The sequence below is a fragment of the Chionomys nivalis genome, chromosome 1, assembly GCF_950005125.1.
Source record: "Chionomys nivalis chromosome 1, mChiNiv1.1, whole genome shotgun sequence".
NCBI classification, from domain to species: Eukaryota; Metazoa; Chordata; class Mammalia; order Rodentia; family Cricetidae; genus Chionomys; species Chionomys nivalis.
In genome coordinates, this window is record NC_080086.1 from 66,465,328 (window position 1) to 66,491,249 (window position 25,922).

Sequence of the window (25,922 nt, forward strand, 5' to 3'; positions counted from 1 at the left end):
AAAACAAACAACAACAACAAAAAAAAACTCTTTAAAGCAGTACTCCAGACATTACACCATTATTCCAGCTTAATTCTCTCCAAAGGTTTCTGTAGTAGTCAAGGTTCTCTAGAGGAAAAGAATTTATAGAATGAAGAGAAAGAGAGGAAAAATAAATATATACAGAATTTATTATATTATACATATTATAATTATAGTATATTATATATGGAATTTATTATAATGGCTTACAGGCTGTGGTCCAGCTAATCCAATATTTTGGCTGCCTATGAATGGAAGGTCCAAGAGTGGATGTTTCAGAAGGTCTTCAAGATATGCTGGAATCCCAAAGTAGACTTTAATGCCAGTAAAGAAATGGGTTTACAGTGCGAGCAAGAGCAAACAGGAAGAGAGAGCTCTAGTGTCCAAACACCGAGGAAGAGTTGCCCCCAGAGACCATCTCATACACCACAGCCGATGCAAAAGCATGAGGATTTTATTAATTCTGTCATGACAGGGTCCCCCAGCATTCGGGAAGCCGAGGGACCCCGAATAGCTGGTACAGTCTACTTTTAAAGGGGCCACAGAAGCAAGGGGGGTTGTTCTTTGACTATTCTGATTGGCTTGTTCGAAAGGGCTATTACCAATAGTTAACTGGAGAGCTGTTGCCAGATCAGATGAGGTAAGAGGTCATTTTGACCCCGTTTCCCAGGGGACCGAACCAAAACATACGTATATGGGTAATTGTTCAGGAACTGAGTACGTGTGAGTGTAGCTGTTAGGTCCTTGGTTCCCAGGGGAAGAGGGGAAGCACTATGACACAGAGGCTGAGAGGATTCAGAATTGTCAAAAATGGCTTCAAGATTGTCTTAAAGTCTTACATTCCCTCCTCTTATTTGGACAATAATCTCAATATTGAGATATTAGTAAATTTGGGGGACTAATTGGATCTGTACACAGAAATTAGCAAACCAGTGTCGTAGGCCCATCATAGATCAATAGAAGGCACCAGGTCCTGTCGTCGTGGGACTTGGGAGAGTTAGGTTTGTCTCCAATTACAGGACGTATAAGAGCTGATATGGTTGAAACTGCCAGATGAGGCTATTTCCTCATACTAGGGAGGTCCTGCTGACAAGCATAGCCAGCAAGATTGTGTCAAGCTAGGGTCAGTACTATTCAGCAAAGAAAAGGTTCCCTCTATCAGATTAAACAGTTGCTGGCCTGTATTAGAGTTTGCCAGCAGTGAAGCAGGGGTTGCAGAAGGGTTTTTAGGACTAGGAGTGGGGCCCAGGGCCCTGGCAAGGGGGGCGACCTCAGCAGGGGCTAGCTGGCCCTGGTCAGGTAATACCGGGTTGGGCCCTCGTACTATGGCCATTGGAGGTGTTACAGCAACTCACAGGGCGAACAGAATCCCTATGTATTTTCTTCCTGGATCATACAACCATAAACCCCAAGTATTGCCTGTCCTCAGTGAAAGTGATTGTGATTTCAGATTTTTTTCTGGTGTGGTATGGGTCAAAGAGACTAAGTTCTTTTTGTTAACCCTCAACCAGGAGACATTGACATTGGTTTTACATTTTCAGGCAGCACAATAAAATACTTTAGGCGCCCCCATACTGCACAGTTTGCTCCCCCCCACCGACAAATATATCATTCAGAATATTTGCATACAAAATAAAAGTTTCTGGGGGTTTGCTCAGTATCCTCCAAAGAGTCTTTTGCTAAAACACACAGGTCAAAAGTTAGCTGGGGGAACCAGGTATTTAGGGGATGAACTCCATAAGGCTCGCCCAGTCTCAAAGTTAGTCAGGGTCCAGGTTAAGTCCTGAGGTATAAACATCAGGGCAAAGATCAGCAAGCCTGGCAGAATCAGGCCTCCTTGAGAGGATTTTGGGTACGCTGTAACTTTCATTTGGAAGGTCCTGGGTCGTCCTGTGGAGGTGCAGGCTTCACGTGAGACACATGGATCCAGGCTGCAATACCGTCCATTTTGAGGGCAGTAGGTGTAGACTCCCTTCCAGCGAGGTTCAAGGTTCTGGGACCAGCGTCTCCGAATGTACACAGAATCGCCAACCTGGAACGGGTGTGAGATTTCCGGGTGCCCGGGCTGGTGTTGGGAGGTGCCAGCAAAGAAACAGGGAGAGTAGCTTAGTCCAGCGGGCAGCAGCAGGGATAGCTAGGGCTCCTTTAGGGAGGGTCTAGTCCGGCCGGCAGCAGCAGGCTCTGGTCAGCTAAATACCATTTCATGCCCCAAGTCCTTCCCGACACCCATGGAGACAGTCCCGCTGCTCGCCCCTGGGGGACAAGTGGGGGAAATGTCACAGGTCCCTGTGCTCCACATGGAGCATTGTTTTGGGGAAGTATAAAAATCTAGCTCTTTTAAGTGGCATCTATGTTCTGGACCCCCATGCCCAAATATCTCCTTCAGGGGAAAACCTTCTGCCAGCCTCCAGGGGCAGCTGTGGGGGATATGTATCTTGGATATCCCAGGAGGCTAGCCCTGCCACTAGTTGACAGAAATCAGGGGTGAGGGCAGGGGTATCAAAGCAAGGGCTTGAGGAGGCATGAATTGCAGGTATGAGCAGGCAGCTGCTGTTCTGACTGTGGGGTGCTGCAGATTTTCTCATGTCCCTCCGGATATACCCCAGGCGTCAATTCTGGAACGAATGCGAGATTTCCAGGTGTCAGGGTGGCCAGGGGTCTCTATGCCTGGGCTCGGAGATCTGGAGAGCCTTCAACCGTGCCTGCAGTTTGGGTTTGTGAGCAAATGGGTCATGAGGGGCCTTAGGAAACCAAGAGGGGGAAGTCCCCTATATTGGATCTTATAGGGGGTTAGTCCAAGCTGAGACAGGGTGTTTCGCACACAGAACAGGGCTAGGGGAAGGAGCTGTACCCAGTCTCTAGTGCCAGATTCCAAAGGCTAATCTGGTTTTATTTATCCTTTTTACCTGTTTTGAACTCTGGGGTCTGTATGCACAATGTAATTTTCCCCAGTCTTACCTATGCCCTGACTTTTCTGGGCAACAAGGCAGTTTTACCATCAATCTCGATTACCTTGAGCAGGCCAAACCTCGAGAAGATTTCTTCTTTGATCTTCTTAGTCCTGGTAAGAAGAAGCTTTTCTGCCATCCGGCCGATGTCCCTTTAAGTAGGCTGCTCAGCTCATTTTCCATTGCTACCCTGCCTTCTTACCAGCATGCACCACCAAAACCGGCTCTGCTTGGGCATTGCTGTACCCCAAGCTTCCCACAGCTGCGGTCTGGGAGCTGGGGGCAGTTGTTCTCTGTGAAACTTGCAAGCAGCTCGGGAAGGCTGTTTGGAATTGGGCTCCGGCATCTCCAGGGCCCTCCTCGCTTCAGTCAGTCGCTACCTGCCGGGGCAGGTGGCTGTAAGCAGAGTTCCCAGGCTTGGGCTATGACCAAGGCAGCAGGAAGGAGGATTTAGCTGACAGTGGCTGCAAAGCCTTCCTCATCAAGGTGGACATGGCAAAGGCAGAGAGCAGCCTGTTATTCTTTACAGCCCTGGATAACAGTAGGGGAAGTCAAAATCTCCAACAGGTCTTTTTTTTTTTTTTTTAGACATAGCGAGGGGGAACTCTTCCCCTTTTCCCCTGTACACCCCAGAATCGGACACCTGGGTGCACAGCCTAAGCAAGGGGGGGATTTCAGTACTGTCACTGTGACTCCCTCTCAGGTGGGCAGAGCGCTGCTTCAGTAGCCGGATGTGCTCGGTGCCGTTCTCCGACCTGCTTCTGCTCAGCAGCTGCTTTGGGAAATGTCTCGAGCCCAAAGTCCTGTAGGGCCATTCCTCCTCACTGAAGTCCGCATTTGGCCACTCAGGGGCTGCTCTGTCTGAGGTGTGCAGTCTCTGCAGCTGTCGTCTTCTGTTGCCTCCCTATCTGTCTAATTTTTTTTCCCTTTACTCAGTTTTGGAAGGAGCATCTCTGCAGTCCCTCCATTCTCTGCAACTTGCTGTCTGATGCTGACTGGTCTATAAAAGACATCACTACATCGGCTTGGCGATCTGCTGCCATGGGATCAAAATGGGTGTACATCCTGTACCCCTCCAATAGTCTTTCTAAAAATCCTGTAAGAGTACTATCAGACCTTTGTACTATTGCTCTTACCTTAGCCGAATTAGCAAATTAGTGGGGTGCTTTACAACCCCCCCCTTTTCTTTTAGACCCGCCAATTGGACTCTGGCAATAAATACAGAGCTGCTCCCTATCAGCTGGAGTATTGAAGTCCAATTATCTATCTTGTCCGGTGATTGGGTTGGCCTGCTGTCAGCTCCTGGGACATTCTTTTGAGCTTCAAAGAGAACTCACTGCTTTTCCTCTGTGGTTAGGAGCACCTGTAAGAGCTGCTGGCAATCACCCAAGTGGGCTGATGGGTAACCAGAATAGATTCTATAAGCCCAGTCACGGCCTGAGGGTCCCGAGAAAAGGAAGGGTTACAAGTAAAGATTAGAGGCAGAAAAAGGCAGTATTGTAATTGGCCTGCTACTGAGCAAAGGGGAAATGTTTGGGAAGTCACTCTCATCCTTCCCCTGTCCCAGCATAGATGCTGAGTACTGAAGTTTTCAGGGCTAGGGCCGGACCAGTGGGGCTCCTCAGGAACGAAGTGCTTCCTCCCGGGGAGGAGGAGGGAGAAGTCTGCCATGCTCGGCTGGATATCAGGAAGAACCAGAGGTGCCTGGATTCTGGGTTTCTTTCATTCCTGTACAGGAAAGAGAGAAGACAAAAAGGCTCGGGGAGGGGCAGCCACCGCCTCCTCCAGCAGCGGGGCTGCTTTTGGAATCAGGGGAACTAATGATGGCCAGGGGGCTGGTGCCAGGTTCTGAATTCCTGCAGGTGGATTTTAACAAAGACAAACCAACATACAAAAACAAAAATACAAAGAGACAGACATAAACTCAAAACCAGAAGCTGGTGCTCTCACCACCACTCTGATGTAGAACTGAAAATACACAAGAACAAAAAGACAGACATAGCAGAAGCCGCGCGGTAGCAGATCCAAAAATACAAATGGAGGATCACGCCCCCCCTGGAGACTAGGGCAACCTGGTCGCCCCTCCCTCCCATAAATGCCCATGAAACATCTTTCAGGGCTAGGGCAAGGGATCTCAGGACACGTCTGCCTCCTCCCTTAGCCCCGTTTCAATACAGACCCTACCCCAAGTACAATTCTCAGATTATTGATTTACAATTACACAGAAACAGAAACACAATACACAAACAGACAGACACAAAAATGAGCTCGTTTCTTTATACCTCCAACTGGGTCTAGAGCGTGTCTGGGAGCGACTTGTTTCCCGGTCAGGGAACCAAATGTTGGACTCTAGCGTCAAAACACCGAGGGGGAGTCGCCCCCAGAGACCATCTCACACACCACAGCCGATGCAAAAGCATGAAGATTTTATTAATTCTGTCATGACAGGGTCCCCCAGCATTCGGGAAGCCGAGGGACCCCGAATAGCTGGTACAGTCTACTTTTAAAGGGGCCACAGAAGCAAGGGGGGTTGTTCTTTGACTATTCTGATTGGCTTGTTCGAAAGGGCTATTACCAATAGTTGACTGGAGAGCTGTTGCCAGATCAGATGAGGTAAGAGGTCATTTTGACCCCGTTTCCCAGGGGACCGAACCAAAACATACGTATATGGGTAATTGTTCAGGAACTGAGTACGTGCGAGTGTAGCTGTTAGGTCCTTGGTTCCCAGGGGAGGAGGGGAAGCACTGTGGCACGGAGGCTGAGAGGATTCAGAATTGTCAAAATGGCTTCAGGATTGTCTTAAAGTCTTACACTTCTTCCAGTCCTTTCCATGGGCTGCCAGCAGAACTGTGCCAGATTTAAGGCCCAGATTAAAGGTGTGTCATCCCAGCTCAAAGATCTGTATTAGAAGTGGGTCTTCCCACTTCAAATGATTTAATTAAGAAAAAATTTCCTCAACAGGTATGGTAGCATGCACCGTTAATGCCAGCACTCAGGGAGGCAGAGGCAGACAAATCTCTGTGAATTCGAGGTTGGCCTGGTCTACAGAGTGAGTTCAAAGACAGCCAAGGCTAAACAGTGGAAACCCTGTCAAAAAAAAAACTTAAAGGAAGAGAGGGAGGGAGGGAGGGAGGGAGGGAGGGAGGGAGGGAGGGAGGGAGGGAGGGAGGGAAAAGGAAGGAGAAAAATATCCCTCACAGGTGTGCCCCAGCCATTTGAGTTATAGTATAGCCATCACAGCTTCCCTATACAAAGAAAAGAAAGTCTGAATCCTTATCATGGGTATGACCCCACAGAAGCCACATTTTCCCTCCAGTTCCCATTCTTGACTTACCTCTCCATTGTCTATGCTACAGTTACAATGTCAGTTTTTAAAGGTTGATTTTATTTTATGTGTATGAGTACTTTGCCTGAGTGTGTGTGTGTATGTGTGTGTGTACCTTTGCATACCTGTGAATAGTTGTGAATCACCACATGGGTACAGGGAACCAAACCAAGGTAGTCTGCAAGAACACTAAGTGCTCTTAACTGCTGAGCCATCCGTCCAGCCCTCCAGCAATGACTTTATTTTTTAATTAATTTTTATTGAGCTCTACATTTTTCTCTGCTCCCCTCCCTGCCTCTCCCCTCCCTCCTTCAACCCTCCCCAAGGTCCCCATGCTCCCAATTTACTCAGGAGATCTTGTCTTTTTCTACTTTCTACTTCCCATGTAGATTAGATCTATGTAAGTTTTTCTTAGTGTCCTCATTGTTGTCTAAGTTCTCTGGGATTGTGGTTTGTAGACTGGCTTTCTTTGCTTTATGTTTAAAGACCACCTATGAGTGAGTACATGTGATAATTGTCTTTCTGGGTCTTGGTTACCTCACTCAAAATAATGTTTTCTAGCTCCATCCATTTTCCTGCAAAATTCAAGATGTCGTTACTTTTTTCTGCTGTGTAGTACTCCATCTACCACTGATTTTCAGTAAGTTTCTAGCTTATTTTTTCCTTTCAAAGAAAGGGAAGGAATCTTCTAAGTAAAGAACTCATATTCCTTGTTATGTGGAAAACTGGAATGTGGGTTGTGGGGTCGATGAAAAATCCTCAAACTTAAAGACATAGGCTGGTATTAGTCATTTTTTTTTAATTTTTGGTTTCAATTTGAGTATATAACTTCTACGGTAGGTTATACCAGGAAGCATTTTCATTCATTCTATCCAAAGATAAATGAAAAACTTGAGTGGGGGAAAATCCCAACGTTCAGAAATTCAGGACCAGGTACAGTAATAGTTGAACACAATTTTAGCAATTGGGAAGTGGAGGCAGGAGGATGACAAACCCAAGGTAAGCCAAACTAAATAGTGTGAGGTCACGCTAAACTATGTAAGGCCTACTCAAAAAGAAGAAGAAGAAGAAGAAGAAGAAGAAGAAGAAGAAGAAGAAGAGGAAGAGGAAGAGGAAGAGGAAGAGGAAGAGGAAGAGGAAGAGGAAGAGGAAGAGGAAGAGGAAGAGGAAGAGGAAGAAGAAGAAGAAGAAGAAGAAGAAGAAGAAGAAGAAGAAGAAGAAGAAGAAAATGAAAGAAATTTAGAACTTAAATTTATTTAGATAAATAATGTCTCCCCGGATTTCCTATTAAAAATCAAAGTAAGAAAATATGGATTTTAGCTGATTGTGAGGCCTTGGTCTTGGCACTGTAGTAAGTTACATCTTAGGCCAATTCAATTAATCTCTGACCTTTAGAGCATTCTCATTTACAGAATAGGAAACAGCAATCAATTACAATTTCCCTGAAGTACAAGCCGAGCATTAAGCTTTCCAATTCAGGCGTATAATGAGAAAGAGCAAACATTGTGAGAACAGTCAGCAGGTGATAGTTTTAATCCTTATTAGTGTCACAGAGTTCCTATTTAGATCTTCAGAATTAACACTCTCTTCAAGTATGATGGTGACTGACTTTAAAGGTTTACAGTGACCCCTCAGAATAAAAAATTTAAAAATTAAAATAAGAATTGTTTGGGGAGTGGTACCAGGCCTGTAATCCTAGCTAGCATTCTGGAAGATGGGGCAAGAGTCTCAGCAACACAGTGATTAGTACCAAGCCAGCAGGGCGCTATCTCAAAAACACAGTAGAGTTTTAATCTAAAACACACACATCTAAATGAAGGAAAGTAGACACTGTTAAGAGGACCCTATATTTCGCATTTTGTGGAAATTTACAGGATCCACAACTACCAGGCTTTGTGTGAATTTTCGTGCATATGCAAGTGAAAGGACACATACTTCCCATGCGGCGTGAAAACGGGTGGAAACACAATTGCGTTTTGTGTCCTTAATTACAGACTGCTTCTACCACAACAAAAGTGAATGTGAACAGACCTTATAGTTCACACTGACTCAGCATTTCAAACACATTTCAGCATAAGCCATTAATAAACAACAGACCTACCAGCTATAAATGGTGAAAACAAATTTAAGTAAACAATTCTTAAACTCTAGAAAAGTTAGAGATCTACTAAGTTACCTTTATACTAGCAATCAGGACTGTTCTTAAATAAGTAGAGCACTATTTTCTCTTCTGAAGAAATGACTTAAAGTGGAGAAAGACTGCCATCTAGTGATGACCAATTTCTAATATTCCTTAAAACATGAATTTGATATAACCAAATAAAACAGACTGCTGAAAAAAATCTAAAAACTACATTTGATCAAATCTGTGGGTCTAAGGCAGGGGATGTGGCTCAACCAGTAGAGTGGAGCCTTGCATACAGAAAGCCCCAGAACTGCATAAAACTGGGGAGGCAAACACAGGAGGATCAGGAGTTAAGGCCATCTATCCTCAGCTATACACGTTTCAAGGCAGCCAGAGCTACCAGAAACCTTACCTTCCCCAAATAAATAAATAGATAATTGGAAGGTGGAATCTTAAAAAGGTTGACTCTTTGAAACATTATTGTACTTCTCTGTGCTTCTGACCAAGATACATACATAACAGTTAAACAAGACTATGGAACAAACAATCATGTGGTTGTTTATCTATGTCATTACAAGAATATTCTAGTAATATAAAAAAGTAAACAAGAAGAAACGCTTAGAAATTAACAGTGATTTTGATAGCCTAAAGTTTGACTCAAGTAAAATGAAGGCCTAAAGAGTCTGATTTCAAAAACCTCCTACTAAACCAAAGGATTTTACAAAAGTATATTTGTACATCCTAGTGTATATTGCTAATAATATACTTTGATACATCACAGTGATTCCATCTCTCTCTGCCACCTAGATTCAAAAACATATTTTACACGTTTTTAACTGATAAAGTGGCACTTAAAATTTGAATTCAACAAATATTTACCACTCCTACACGAAACTACTACAGAATTACATGACTTACTTGAAGCCAAAATCAGCTTCAATCTGTTTTTTGGGGGTATTTTTTTTTTGTTGTTTTTTTCCCCAAAGACAAGGAAGGAGTCATGTAGGCTAGGCTGATACACACTCATAATCTCTGCATTCAGGAGGCTGAGGTTAGCCAGAGCTAAAAAGCAAGACCTTGTTGAAAAGACAGAAGAGAAACTAGACTGTAGTGATGCAGTCTTTAACCCCAGCACTCCAGAGGCAGATTTCTCTAAGTTTGAGGCCAGCCTGGTCTATACAGCAAGTTCCAGGACAGCCAGGGGTATGAAGAGAGACCCGGTCTGGGGGAGGGGGGGGTAATTTCATTGCAGGATGAGTCAGTTGTGAATTAGCTTCATCTACATAGCAACTATTGACTTTTTTTGTCTAAGGAATCTCAACTTTGGTGTTCTAACTTCCTATTCTACCACAAAAGGTAAACACTAAGTTACCTTGTCAGTGATCAGTTAACATGAGGGTGTGTGAAACAACCCTCACCAAGGAGAAGGGAAATCTGTTAGTGAAAGGTCAAGCAAAGTTGGGGGCGGGAGTGTTATATGCCCCTGGAGAATACAGAAAAAGAGATTGCTTTTCTTAAGACTTTCCTGTAAAAATAAGACACTCATAGGCAGGTGAAGCAACTACCCAAAGAAAGAGAATATTGTGCCAATAATCTGGGCTTATTGAGGAGAAATGGGAAATATATGGGTCCTGGACTGTGGAGAAACCCTGAACAGCTGTCTCCAGATACTTTACACCTCAGTCAATAACCAATTATTTAAGCCATTTTCCCTCTATATTCTGCTATTTGCATAGCAAAGTATCCTAAATGACAGAATGTTGTGCAGTTTTCAAAGGTAGCAGGCAAATCAAAAGGACAGACAACAATTACTATCCACTGCTTTAGAAGGACTCCGGTCTCCAGCCTCAACTATTCTTCTTCCTTTCCTCCGTTTCAAAGTAAATCTCATCCACTCTTACAACCACAGCTCGCACCTAACTTCTTCTGAGGAACCATCTCTAATCTCTCCCATGCCCACCTTGTTTGTAAGTACTGCCCTCACAAACTATACTGTGATGGCCTATTCAACCATCAGTCTCCTCATTCGAGAACATTAGTTTCCCCTTGGGTAAAGACTGTCTTACCCATTTTATCTCCAGATTATAGGACCTGGAAGTGGAAAGATTCTACTATGCATGTGAAAAATGTGCAAAGAGGGAAAAGAAGACAATGCAAGTAGATTTACCCATGTTCCAGAGATGCATACAAGAGTAATCCAAGAGACAAAGCATATCTGCTGAGATGTCTTGAGACTAAAGAAAACTTAAAACACAAAGGATTAAGCAAGCATTTTAGTTTGGAGTTTTGGTTTTGATTATCCAGAAAAAAAAATCCCGGAGTTCATTCTGGTTCTTTCTTTTTCGTATATCTTTTTTAACTTGCCATGGTTTTATCCCTCAACATTTTCTTCTCATTAAACTCCATAAAAGCATCATTAGTAATTTTGTTTATTCCAAAAGTTAAAAATAAAGTGGAAAAACAGATTTGAGCACGATGTTGAAAGAGGGCTACAAGAGGTCAAATGGAGTTTATATCCCTGTTCCTTACTTCAGTATGTCTATTGATTATATTCAAACTTCAATATTACAATTTGGATGCTCTGGGTACAAGAGAAAATAAACCATTGTTTATCATCCTCAGAACCTGGAGAAGCATATTGTAATTAATGAAATCTAACCTGAGCACAAAACCTGTGATAGTTAATACTGTTGATCCGTCAGCTTGTCTAGGATCACCTAGTAATGTGCATGATGCAGTTTCTAGATTAGATTAACCAATATGGAAAGACTCACCTTACAAGGGCTAGAGCAGTGATTCTGAAGCTTCCTAATGCTTTGACCCTTTAATATAGTTCCTCATGCTGTGGTGACCCCTGTCTTAGTTAGGGTTTCTATTGTTGTGAAGAGACACCATGACCACAGCAAAGCTTACAAAGGAAAAACATTTAATGGGGTGGCTTACATTTTCAGAGATTTATCATCATCATGGTGCAACATGGCGGCATGCAGCAGACATGTTACTAGAGAAGTAGCTGAGAGCCCTACATCTTGACTTGAAGGCAACAGAAAATAGTCTGTCTCAGTGGATGTAGCCTGAGCATAGGAGACCTCAAAGCGCACTTCCTCCAACAAGGTAACATCTATTCGTGCCACTCCCTTTGGGGGCCATTTTCTTTCAAACCGCCACAACTCCCAACCATAAAATTATTTCTGTTGCTACTTCATACTCTAATTTTGCTACTGTATATAAATATCTATAAATACTTTAAATAACTGTGTTTTCTGATGGTCTTAGGTGACCCCTTCCAAAGGGGTCGTTACCCACAGGTTGAGAAACACTGATTTAGCGACTAAAACACAATAAAAAAGGAAGAAGCAAGTTGAACACCAGCATCTCACTGTTGCAACATGAATGAAGAAGCCTTGTAAGGAGATTCCTGAAACTTTGTGAGAAAACTCTAAGTAAACAAGACAAGTCTTGCAATTTCTTTTCTCCGTAACAATGGGTTGTTCTTGGAATGTGCTTTCATGGTCCTCTCAGGTGTAATAACAGGAGTGGGTTTTATTATAAATTAGCCATCACCTTACACATTATTATTCAAAATGATGTTTCCAAGCTTGACTTGCCTTCCTAACCATATACAGCCTAAAGTCACGTGACCTTTGCTCATACGACCTTGCTGAACCCTCAAGAATATCCTTAGAATGTCTGATGCTCGTATGTTTGGGCATCTCTTGGGTATATTCCCAATAGTGGTATTGCTGGGTCGAGAGGTAGGTTGAACCCGACTTTCCTGAGAAACCGCCACACTGCTTTCCAAAGTGGTTGCACAAGTTTGCATTCCCACCAGCAATGGATGAGAGTGCCCCTTTCTCCACAACCTCTCCAGCAGAGGCTATCATTGGTGTTTTTGATTTTAGCCATTCTGACAGGTGTAAGATGGTATCTTAATGTTGTCTTGATTTGCATTTCCCTGATTGCTAAGGAAGTTGAGCACGATCTTAAGTGTCTTTTGGCCATTTGAACTTCTTCTGTTGAAAAGTCTCTGTTCAGCTCAGTGCCCCATTTTATAATTGGATTGATTAGCCTTTTACGGTCTAATTTCTTGAGTTCTTTGTATATTTTGGATATCAGACCTTTGTCAGTTGCGGGGTTGGTGAAGATCTTCTCCCAGTCAGTGGGTTGCCTTTCTGTCTTAGTGACAGTGTCCTTTGCTTTACAGAAGCTTCTCAGTCTCAGGAGGTCCCATTTATTCAATGATGTCCTTAGTGTTTGTGCTGCTGGGGTTATACGTAGGAAGTGTTCTCCTGTGCCCATGTGTTGTAGAGTACTTCCCACTTTCTCTTCTATCAGGTTCAGTGTGTTTGGACTGATATTGAGGTCTTTAATCCATTTGGACTTGAGTTTTGTGCATGGTGATAGATATGGATCTATTTTCATTCTTCTACAGATTGACTTCCAGTTCTGCCAGCACAATTTGTTGAAGATGCTCTCTTTTTTCCATTGTATACTTTTAGCTCCTTTATCGAAAATCAGGTGTTCATAGGTTTAGCAGCATTGTTTGTAATAGCCAGAACCTGGAAACAACCTAGATGTCCTTCAATGGAAGAATGGATGAAGAAAGTATGGAATATATACATATTAGAGTACTACTCAGCAGTAAAAAACAATGACTTCTTGAATTTTGCATACAAATGGACGGAAATTGAAAACACTATCCTGAGTGAGGTAAGCCAGACCCAAAAAGAGGAACATGGGATGTACTCACTCATATTTGGTTTCTAGCCATAAATAAAGGACATTGAGATTATAATTCGTGATTCTAGAGAAGCTAAATAAGAAGGTGAACCCAAAGAAAAACATATAAGCATCCCCCTGAATATTAACATTCATCAGGCGATGAAAGAAGACAGAGACAGAGACCAACATTGGAGCACTGGACTGAAGTCTCACGATCCAAAGGAGGAACAGAAGGAGAGTGAGCACGAGCAAGGAACTCAGGACTGCGAGGGGTGCACCCACACACTGAGGCAATGGGGATGTTCTATCGGGAACTCACCAAGGCCAGCTGGCCGGGGACTGAAAAAGCATGGGACAAAACCGGTCTCGCTGAACATAATGGACAATGAGGACTACTGAGAACTGAAGAACAATGGCAATGGGTTCTTGATCCTATTGCACGTAATGGCTTTGTGGGAGCCCAGGTAGTTTGGATGCTCACCTTAATAGACCTGGATGGAGGTGGGTGGTCCTTGGACCTCCCACAGGGCAGAGAAACCTGCTTGCTCTTTGGGCTGAGGAGGAAGGAAGACCTGATTGGGGGAGGGGGAGGGAATGGGAGGTGGTGGCGGGGAAGAGGCAGAAATCTTTAATAATTAAATAAATTAATTAATAAAAAAAATAAAAATAATAAAAAAAAAATAAAAAAAAGAAAAAAAAAGAAAAAAAAAAAAGAATGTCTGATGCTCTGAATAAAGTTGGTTATTGCATGAGACTTTAGTCTGCCTCACTTTTTAGGCTCCACTCTCCCAGGTTTACAACACCAACTTGAGTGGTTAACATTTCATTACTGTATGTTCTGACTGTGATGCAATGCAACCAAATGCCTTCTACTCTTGCCACCCTGCCTTCCCCAACATGATAGACCATACCCTCTTCAACTGTAAACCAAAATAAATCTTTCCTTCCTGAAGTTACTTCTTGTCAGGTATTTGATGAAAGCAATACAAAAAAAAAAAAAAACTAATAAAATATCCAAGTGTGTTTGTGACACCTCATGAGAACCACATATTCCAACCCTTTTTCTATCTTTGCAGATCCCAATGTACCTGACTGGCTTCACCAAGAGAGCCCAGACAACGAAGAGGATACTGTGAGGGAATTCTGCCTCAAGAAAGAAGGGAAGCACTTCTTTTGAAAGGGTAGGCCCTTTCAAAAGGATAGTCTAAAAATAGGATGGAGCAGCCTCAGATGGCACCTAGCTAAAGAACCTATTAAAGAATGTGACTTATGTTAAATACAACTAGAAAGTCTCAGAAGAAGAAAATCTGTCACAAAATATCAGACAAATCAACAACAGAAATCAAACAGGAAATAAACTAATGAAAGCAAGGACAGTCCAAATTAAGGATACAGAGACTGTCATAATGAATATCATGGCAAACCCTGTTGGGACATATCATCGCCAGTAGTAGCTGAAGATATAAAGGTTCAAAGTTTGTCAGTGGCTTTTTCTCCTTTGTACAAATTTGTGTAAAAAGAAAAAGATTCATTTCATTGCTTTTTTTAACTGATTCATAAATGTTACTAATTATAAAATAAGAAGTAAGAGTACTTGAGGCAGGATCTTTTTTTGATTCATAAGCATGATGATTAAGTATTCACATTATTATTTGACATGTACCTCCCTCAAACCTTGTTATGAAGTCGGATACATCACTCGTCTGACATAAGAAAAACAATCCTGAGCTATATACATAGTAAGCCAACCTGGGATATTGTGAGATTCTGTCTTTAAAGAAATAAAAATTAATTAACTACAAAAAGAAAAAACAGGGTGGTAGAATCTCAACATTCAAAGGCATAACTACAAATTCAAGGTCAGCCTGGTGTCCACAGTGAGTCCAACCAAACAGAGCAATTTAAAACTCCATAATTATATCCATAGCATTGAAGATCCTGTGGGATGAATGAAAGATAGCAGAGTTGTTTCCATCCAAAAAACATAACAGAGAATAAAGCAGCAAAATAAGATGATGCTCCCCGTGAGCAAAGCAAGCATTAGATACACAATGAAAAGTGCTTCTACTCATAAGTCTTAATCTAAATTAAGGTTCTAGACCATTAGTGTATGACTTCTCAGTAAAGAAAATAACATCTGCAGTTGCTGGAGTGAAAAGGAAGAGAAACCAAGGTTCCGCTAACCACCTACACCCTCATATTTTTGTTAAATACAGGAGAGACAGCCTCTAGTCCTCAAATAAGGGGACCAAAAAGCCAAGATATCTCGGTATAAGATAAAAGGAGACTACAAGAAAACCTACCTCTTCTGGTTGCAGGAGAGGGGAGGGGAAAACCTCCAATCATCTTAAACCAAAGAACAATTCCATATCATACTATTACTATCTATGGAGTCTGAAAAAATGTTAAATTCTTTCTTTTAAGGCCAGGTATGGAGATACATTTTTTCATGCCAGGATTAAGAAAGTCAGAAGCAGAATCAATCACTTGAGCTCAGTTCAAGTACAGCCCAGGAAACATAGTGAATATCATCTCAAGAATAATAATTGTTATTTATTTTAGAAGCAAACTCTTTCCCAGTGTCCACAGATAAATGACTGAATGAACATAAATCTTCTCTAGAGAAATATACCTTAACCCATACTTCTGAGATTTCTAAGAAGTAATAGCTTTTTAAAGTAAAATTTAAGTATTAAAACAAAAGAAAGAAAAGGAAATCTTAGAACATAGACAGAAAAAAAAAAGCTTAAAAAGAATTAAAAAAAAAAAAAACACAAACTATGGATCAAGATTTTCCCAGGCTTGCCGGGCGGTGGTGGCGCACGCCTTTAATCCCAGCACTTGGGAGGCAGAGGCAGACGGATCTCTGTGAGTTCGAGACCAGCCTGGTCTACAAGAGCTAGTTCCAGGACAGGCTCCAAAACCACAGAGAAACCCTGTCTCGAAAAACCAAAAAAAAAAAAAAAAAAAAAAAAAAAAAGATTTTCCCAGGCTTAAACTAATGAGTACAAATTAAAAACAGTGATATTTATAAAGAAATGCTATTAAACCAAACCAAAAAGAAATATTAAACATTTAATTCCAAAACTAAGGGAATTACAAAATTACTATCAAAAGCAAATAGTCAGGCCAGCAAGATGACTCAGCAGGTAAAAGGTACTTGCTGCTTACAATCTGAATTCCATTCCTCAAACCCATATAATAGAAAGAAAGAATTGAATAGGGCAAGTCTCCCTCTGACTTCCACCATACTACACACATAAAGACATATATAAATAAATGTACTAAAAAATTAAAATTATAGAAAGCAATAATAGTCCATTTTTGAAGGAATATAGTTTAAAATCTGCTGAAAAGTTGGTTACTCTTGCTTCAGAGTGGTATAGGTGAGTTGTTTCTTCACAGCCATGGTATCACAGTTTACACTTAACCCTAATACTGACAATACAAATCTATACTGACCTTGACCTTAGGAAAGAAACAAAGTTTGGTTTGGGGTAGAGTACCTACCCTACCATTACCCTAAAGCTCTTAAACACACACCTCATTCTATCCTCTGGTAACACTGCAAACAGCCTAAGAATGAATGGGCACCATTAAGGACATTCACTGGTGGAAGGTTAATATTCTTTGCTTGAAACTGTTTATTTCCTTCTATCTTTGAATGCCGATATGGTATTCAAATCATGTGGATAGCACATGATTTACTTACATGTCTATCTCTCCCACAGGACCTTAAGTTCCTTGGGAGTTCACACCTGAAACAATGCCTACATTTGACAGAAAAGGCATTATAAAGGGTATATGGCAGGACCCAAACAGTTTTCAACTTTCCACAAGGACAAGCACTAGAGTTGATAATAAACAGACTCACTAAAAAAGTAAATTCAAGTTCTATTACTGCAAATAATCTGTACTTTAGTTAAACTGCTAATACAGAAAGAACCAGAGGAAAAGAGGAAAGAAGGCTCAAGGGAATTTATTATAGAAGAATGTCTGGGAATAATCTGTTATCTCCCTAGCTCTCCTCTAGCCCTTCTGAAGCTGGGAGCAACAAAGCCTGGCTCTAAGGGTAGCTAGTGTTTCTTCTAGTCCTTGCTGCCAATCCAGGCGGAGGGTGACAGTAGTCCCTAAGGGCTTTTAGGAAAAATTTCTTCCAGGTGGAAATGTTTTATTGTACTGTGCAGTCTGCAGCCCTTTTTTTTTTCTTAACCTTCCTTCACAACTACTGATGATTAAACCATGGACAATCAGGCTGCAACAATGGAAACAGTCAGACAGCTTCCAAACAGCATGGTAATATGCTCCAAATTACCACGTTAACTCTCACAGGGGAGGGGAAAGAATCCTGGGCAAAGTTTAGTTGTGTTTTTTAAGGGGAAAGACAGGGTGTTGTTTACTAAAGATTTCTATCTGGAAAGCTGTGGAAATAGTCAAGAACTCTATCATAATGATAAGGATCAGTATACCTAACCAGCCCCACATAACACAGACATACAAAAGGGACAAGGACAACTCTCAAGATTCTGTCACCTACCAATTTTTATTACTTTAGTCTGGCCTGGATTGAAGGCTCTATTAAGCTCTTCCATCATTGTAAGAGTACATGAAACTCTTACCTCATATGTTATAAGGGAAAGCTAGATCAACTCACACCTGAAAGTGGTATTGAAAACCAGGTTTGCATCGGTGGGTGGGCATGTGTGTGTGTGTGTGTGTGTGTGTGTGTGTGTGTGTGTGTGTGTGTGTGTGTAGTGTGTGTGGATGTGTGTGTGTCCTTGTTCAAAGTAAGTGTGTAACAGCTGAAAGAATATAAGGTGACAAGTGTTACATTGTTAGCCATGCAAAAAAAAAAAAACAGAAAAACTAATCATATGACCATCCAGAAATTAAATCTAGGCAATCTTACTTCTCCCATGCCACTCAAACTGAAAAGGATATACCAAACTCGTCATTTCTAAACCATAATAAAATGAAGGATCTTTTAAATCTGTGTCAAGATGTCAACTGAACAACTGAACATCTTACATATAGTAACTCAGCTATGCCTCAAATGCGGTGGTTAAAATAAGAACAGGCACATATATCTGGATGCTTAGTCATCAGGGAGTGGCACTATTTGAAAAGAATTAAGAGATGTGATCTTGTAGGAGGAAGTGTGTCCCTGGGGTAGACTTTGAGGTTTCAAAAGCCCACATCAAGTCCAGAGTCTCTCTTCCTCTACCTGTAGATCTTGGTAGATCCTGATGTAGAACTCTCTTCTACTTCTCCAACACCATGTCAACCTGCATGTCACCATGCTCCCTGCCATGATGATAATGGACTAAATCCCAAAACTGTAAGAAAGACCAAATAAAATGTTTTTGTTTATAACTGTTGCTATGGCCATGGTGTCTCTTTACAGCACTGAACACTGACTAAGACAATAACCCTCCAGGAGTAGTTATTATCATCAGTTTACACATGAAGCATCTTTCCAAGACTGCTACTACACAGAGATAGTTTCCTTTATTACTACTACAAATACCACAATTTTATCAAGAATAACAATGAAAAATAAAAGGTGAGGGGAAAGAAGATATTTTTAAAAGAGTAGAAAAGAAGAAAGCAATATGGAAAGCAAGATATTTAAACCATACACACACTCAACAACCAAGGTAAATATATCCAAATATCTACATTTCCATTACTAGGGTAACAGAAAGGACATTAAGAAAAACATAAAGAGCTGGGCGGTGGTGGCGCACGCCTTTAATCCCAGCACTCAGGAGGCAGAGGCAGGCGGATCTCTGTGAATTCGAGACCAGCCTGGTCTACAAGAGCTAGTTCCAGGACAGGCTCCAAAATCACAGAGAAACCCTGTCTCCAAAAACAAAACAAAAAAAAAAAGAAAGAAAAACATAAAAATAATATATAGATAAATGTGACTCTTGCTTTTTGTTGCTGCTTTTTTAGCCCTGGCTGGTCTGGAACTTACTATGTAGACCAGGCTAGCATCTGTCTCTGCCAACAGAGTACTGGAATTAAAGGTGTATATCACCATGCCTGACCGTAAGTCTTATTTTTTTAGCCTTTCTGTGTTTCTATTATTTTATTTAAATATCCAAGTGTTATTTTTATAATGGAACAAATAAGATCCATCTGAAAAGTCTAGAACAGTACTAGATTCACAGTAAATACAGGTAAGATGTTAATTTAAATGAACAGAAACAAGAATAAACACTTTGGGTTTAATGTGAGCCCTAATTTTAAACCATTACCAAAATAAAATAAAAATAAGAAATATGGAATGGCAGCCTGGGGTAGTGACACAAACTGTAAGCCTAGATCCCAAGAGGATTGTAACAAGTTACAGGGTTACAAAACTGATCTCAGGGATGGGAGATGATACAGCTCAATTGTAACACTTTTAGCTGTAAGTTAAAAAGTGCTTATGTAGTGTGCATGAAGCACAAAAGAAGCTAGGCTGGTGACAAGGTCCCATAACCCAGCACTTGAGAGGTGAAGATATCAAGATCAGGTAAACCTTAGCTACTGATTAAGTTTAAGGCCAGCCTGGAATACATGAGACTCTGTCTTAAGAAATAAATTAAGAAATACAAAATAAAAATAAAGTGTCTTTTTCATTTACTCTCCTCTTATTGTTGATCATAATCTCAAAATTAACTGAATTTGAGGGGTGTTTTTACTACCCCTCAAAAGGGAGTGGGGAAAGAAAAAGCTCCAGTGGTTGCTATGATGGAATCTCTTGCCTGTTTCTAAGAAAACTAAGTTGTAAACTCAAAAAGTAGGCCTTTCTCTTGCTTCCTAGTTCATTCACATTATATAAAAAAAAAAAAAAAAAAAAAAACTCCCTATAAGCAGCATAAAAGTATTTTGAAAATTTTTCATGGGCTATGGTGGCCCAAGCCTGTAATCACAGAACCCAAGAGACAGAAGCAAAAGACACACAAAGTCAAAGCTAGTAAAGGCTACACAGTAAGTGTGTCTATCTCAAAAAGAAAACACATGAGTGCATGTGGAGGGAGTGGGGAATTCAAAGTTTTTAAAAATTAAACTTTTGCTGGGTGGTGGTGGCACATGCCTTTAATCCCAGCACTCAGGAGGCAGAGGCAAGTGGATCTCTAGGTGAGTTCGAGGCCAGGCCTGGTCTAAAAGAGCTAGTTCCAGGACAGGCTCCAAAGCCACAGAGAAACTCTGTCTTGAAAAACCAATAAATAAATAAATAAATAAACAAACAAACAAACAAACTTTCATGGCTTAGACCAAAGTTAAACCAACACACACATTTTCATAAGATATCAAATATGCCTCTCTCTTTTTTTCCTTTTTTCCCCCTTTAAGGACAACACAAAGAATAATTACTTTTAATGACTTCTGTTTAACACAGCAATGTATAAGAAAAGAATAAATCTCAGAAGTGATACAGTCCAATTTCACAGTATGACAAGTTTTTCCAGATCTCTCCATCAACTACTAGTCCAGTTTCTGCTTACACATTTAGTCAAAAGTTCATTCACTACACTGCAACCAATTCTTTATCAACAGCAACTGCAAAGTTCCTAAAACTAAAATTCTCTTTCTTACAATTGTCATCATTGTCTTATTTTTGCCCTCAAAAAAACTACAAAGACTAGGTCCTGATCCTTCTCTTCCGTAGTCTATGGTAAACTGTAGTAGTGTGGAGCGGCAGGCCACTTCCCTGTCGCCCAGCTCCCGGCCGCCTGGCTAGCTTATGCCCCAAAATAATTACAAGGAAACTGTATTTTTTTAAACACTGCTTGGCCCATTAGTTTTAACCTCTTATTGGCTAGCTCTTACATATTGATCTAACCCAATTCTAATATTCTGTGTAGCACCACGAGCTGGTGGTTTACCAGGGAAGATCTTAACCCGTGTCTGTGTCGGGTGGGAGAATCGTGGCGACTCACTGACTCAGCTTTTTCTCCCAGCATCCTGTTCTGTTTACTCCACCCACCTAAGGGTTGGCCTATCAAATGGGCCTAGGCAGGTTTTTTTTTTTTGGTTTTTTTTTTTTTTTGGTTTTTTTTTTTTTTGGTTTTTTTTTTTTTTTGGTTTTTCGAGACAGAGTTTCTCTGTGGTTTTGGAGCCTGTCCTGGAACTAGCTCTGTAGACCAGGCTGGTCTTGAACTCACAGAGATCCGCCTGCCTCTGCCTCCCAAGTGCTGGGATTAAAGGCGTGCGCCACCACCGCCCGGCTGGCAGTTTTTTTATTAATTAACCAATGAAAGCAACAGATTAGAAAGAAATCACTCCCACATCATTTATGATATAGATATAAATAATTTGCATTGGTATGGATTATAAGGTCAATTTTGTTATATGCATATACATATTTCTAATCTTGATTATGTAGTTCATTTAAAAATGTAATGTATAATTAGGAAATATAGGTTGTTAGTAATCATCGATAATAGTCAAGCTTGTAGTCATGTTAGTTAAATTTTCTAGATATAGAGATATATTTCAGTTAGATAGACATTCTTCATATCTTTCAAAGACTACAAAATATGACATTTAATGTTTTAATAACTTAGGGCTTTTCATGACAAAGAGACACGTCTCTTCCTGGCAGCACCAGCTACTTCAAGAGGAGGATGGACATCAAAGAGGCTCCTTATGGAGTTGGTTAGCCATTTGGGCAAGAAACTGCTCTTGCCTGGACTATTACATAAACTGGACATAAAGAATTCACAGAGAGAGGACTACTGAACTTGCCTAAAGGTGAGATGGTCTTTCGGGGTTCCTGATTCATAAAAGAGTCTGCAAGACATTCTGCAGGACACAGCAAAAAGTGACTAAACTCTCTTTAAAATTTTCCTGCTTCATAAAAATGTCTGCTGGACACTATGGGCCTGTAGGGCAAAGATGGATGCCCCAACGGTACAGAGGAACTTTGGGTGACTGTCCAGACAGCGAGATGTCTCTGTCATTTCTAGAGTTTTGGATTTCTTGTTTGCTTAGGTAATATTATATCCTTCTGGAGTCTTTGATGGAGTTAAAAAATGGTTAGTTATAGTTTTCCTTAGTTATGATAAAAAATAAAATAGGTATAAATACTGTAACTGTAATTCTTACTTGATAACTGTTTAGTTATATATAATTTTACTATGTTAAAATAAAAGCCTTCTTTTTTGTTTAAACAGAAAAAGGGGAAATGATGTGGGAGTGATTTCTTTCTAATCTGTTGCTTTCATTGGTTAATTAATAAAGAAACTGCCTAGGCCCATTTGATGGGCCAACCCTTAGGTGGGTGGAGTAAACAGAACAAAATGCTGGGAGAAAGAAGCCGAGTCAGGCAGTCGCCATGATTCTCTGACCCCAGACGGATGTAGGCTAAAATCTTTCCTGGTAAGCCAGCTCGTGGTGCTACACAGAATATTAGAAATGGGTTAGATCAATATGTAAAAGCTAGCCAATAAGAGGTTAAATCTAATGGGCCAAACAGTGTTTAAAAGAATACAGTTTCCTTGTAATTATTTCAGGGCATAAGCTAGCCAGGCAGGCGGCCGGGTGCCGGGGACCTAGTCCCGCCGCTCCTATTACTACAGGAGCCAGCAGGAACTTAGCCCGCCGCTCTTATTACAACAGTAAACCACCTCAAATTATTCAAATAGCCTATATATAAGTACAATTCAATGCAAGTTTCCACTCTCGGGACAAGTTTCAGTAGGGTTTTTTCTTAAAGTATAACAAAATGGGCCATGAGGCTATAAAGTCCAACATCTTAGATTCAAGTCTTCTTTCTGCTACTTATTAGCTGGTGACATGGGCAAGTTACTGAGCTTTTCTATACTTCAAATTCCAGCTCAGGGAAATGTGGATTAAAAATAGCTAACAATTCAATACAAATGAAGCACTAACAACATGGCAGGTACACAATGCAGCCTGTAAATACCAGCAAATTCTAAAGCAAATACACAGTCAGACTAGGACTATACTTCCCTCTCCTGGTTACTTGGCTTCTACTAAAACCAACAACTTAACATGCTTATTCACTGTCACATCATGCTATACAAGGAGAAGAAACCTTTTAATGTCTTTATATATTGTTACATGCATTCAACTGTTATCATGAACCTATAATTTACTAGCTATTTATCATATGTCAGACCTTTCAGGCAGTGACTCTTGTCATTCAACCTTCTCAAAGCAGATTCACTATGAAAAGGAAAGAAACTCAAGCAACTTCTAGAAGCTAAGGAAGAACCCTGGAAAGCAGAAGCATGTAAGTGGAAGGTTTCTGGTGTGCAGTTCGTTAAAAGAGAGATGTGAAAAGGTTAATAATGCTCAACCTTTAAGAAAGTTGAGGAAATAGACCTCACTTCCTCAGGCCAGCATTCAGCCCCTAACTGTGTCTAACTTGGAAAGAACTTGTCATGAGCCAAGGCTTTTCATGTCCCTCCCTTTTGAAGGCACAATGGAAACAATTCCCTAGAACAAAGGATTGCGTCAGTGAACTCTCTGCTCTTTCAAGTTGGAAGGACAGTTGATTCACACCATGTGTCAGAAACACCAGTTAGAACCAAGTGAGATAAATTTTGGGCCTACAGAGCTGTTTAATATTAAACTGCAATAAATCATCTTTACAGCAAATTATAAACAAAATATTTTATTTACCCTACCTCTCATATGGTTCTTGCCTTGAAAAGAAATTTTAAGACAATTCATAACTTTGGGATCACAGATGCTCCACCAAGAAATCATTTGCAAACGTCAGCATCCAGACCCTATAACTGGATGACATTCCCAACAAACTGCTCTAGTACACAGACAGTCTTCCTAGATGGCTCCTTTTGTTCCAAGATCGGGTTAAGTTAGTGACCATGATACTAGTTCTGTGATCAATCCTACACAAAGACATCTTAGTATCCATTCTACTTAATGATTTTTCTTAATACATAAACCAAGAAACCAAATACATGGTCAACTACAGAAATGATACAAAATTGATTTTATTCTTAATATTGTGAAAGATAAGAATCAAAACATTGGGGAAAATTACCTACATAAATTTAGGTCAAGAAAAGTCTTAAAATAACCCAAATAAAACTGAACAGAATGAATGCTAGCAAAATTCAAACAATAAAATTAAAATTAAAATAAAAGTTTAAGAAACACTACTTCAATAATATTAAATTTTTTCATGAAGCTTAGTATGGTAAGAGACCTTTCTCTGAAAAAGCTACAGTCACCAAAGCTGTGTGATTAGTCCAATACAGGAACTAACAAACTATAAAGGATCATGAAATCTATGACTGCAATATATTAGAAACCTACCTTTGTCCCAGAGTATATGCTCATCATTCCCCTGGTGGAGGCCACATTACATCGACATGGAAGCTGATACTCTACACAGACTAACCCTACACTATAAACACTGATGATCCAACAGAGTTCCAATCATCACCTAAGAAACAAAGACAGAAATATATTGCCTCTCCAAACATTCTTATGTAGGACACTCTAAAAGCTATGAAATATTACCATCTCATTCTAGTTCTTCAATGAACAGAGTAACAGTTATTCAACTAATATGAAGTAACACTTTTAAATGTTTAATGATGAGTAGCATTTTTAGTGTTTAAACTGCATGAAAACGGAAAAAATAAGCTTTTAAAAAGGTAGAGAAATGTGGTTATTAAATAATTAAATAATCAACTGGCCCAGAAAAGTAACAGAATTTTATTCTCAAAAATTCAAGAATATTGGAAACACTGCATGATCTAAGCAATTTCCAACCAAATGTTTCTATTGATATGCATTTACTAAGAACAAAAAGCTGTTTAAAATGTTTCCCTTTGAGAGAGCCTATATTGTAATTAATGAAGTAGTATACCAGAAACTACGATTAATAGCAATTACATTAATATTTAAATTAGTATTTAAATCTATCTGTACATCTAGGTGTTACACCAATATAAAATAAAAACAAGCAGCACAAAAACATCTGTCAGAAATGTGTTAGGGTTACTGTGAATAATTGGCAAGCTGCATTAATGTGTTACTCGGAACCTATAAAAAAAAAAAGGAGCCTCTTAGCCAGGCAGTGGTGGTGCACACCTTTAATCCCAGCACTGGGGAGGCAGAGGCAGGCAGATCTCTTGAGTTTGAGAACAGCCTGGTCTACAACCAAGACAGGCTCCAAAAGCTACAGAGAAACCCGGTCTCAAAAACATAAAAACAGAAAGAAAAATCTTCTTTTTAAGATTTTATAAAAATGTTCTATGAGTACTACCTAAGTTACCTCTTAAAATCCTATAGAAACTGTCTTTAATGCTTTTATAGATAGCTTATGTAGACTACGCAGATAGAAGCTGGAGATAGAATTGCTCAATTGTTGTTGTTCCCATATTAAAAGTAAAAGAGCTCCGATTATAGGATAAAAGGTTTTAACATTACTGGAAAAGGGGTATTTTGGAAAACTGTTATTAATGATGTGATGACAAAGCTGAAATTGCAAGTAGTGGCATTGAGATTTCAGGCCTTTACTTTTCAGTAAAGTTGACGTATCTGAAATTTTTCAAAAGACTAGAATCCCAATTGGCCTTTGCAAGAGGTCTCCACTCAGCTTTTAACACTGAAACCTTATCTCAGGTGGAGAAAAATGTGAAATGGATTAAATGTATATAAAACCTGAAGAACAAGAAAGGATGTTATAGCTTATGTGGGCAAAACAATGCCTCTTAACCAAAGAAAAATTGTAGGCACTTGAAAAGCTAAAAATAAAAAACAGTTAGATGCTAAAGCATATTAAGGA

The 25,922-nt window shown here is 40.3% G+C and overlaps 1 protein-coding gene and 1 non-coding gene across 4 annotated transcripts in view; one reads left to right on the forward strand and one right to left on the reverse strand.

Annotated features, from left to right (window-relative positions):
* Exoc6b (exocyst complex component 6B) overlaps positions 1-25,922 on the reverse strand; it is a 514,534-nt gene that overhangs the window by 447,825 nt on the left and 40,787 nt on the right. Inside the window, exon 1 of one of the 3 annotated variants that reach the window (XM_057789518.1) lies at positions 24,443-24,574. The exons of the other annotated variants lie outside the window; for them this stretch is intronic. The gene's annotated coding sequence lies outside the window, so the exon portion shown is untranslated. Of the gene's footprint in view, positions 1-24,442; positions 24,575-25,922 lie in introns of those variants that run through there. 3 annotated transcript variants of the gene reach the window in all.
* On the forward strand, positions 14,746-14,850 carry LOC130889881 (small nucleolar RNA U13). The gene has a single exon (XR_009058656.1). It is a non-coding gene; the product is annotated as a small nucleolar RNA U13 (small nucleolar RNA).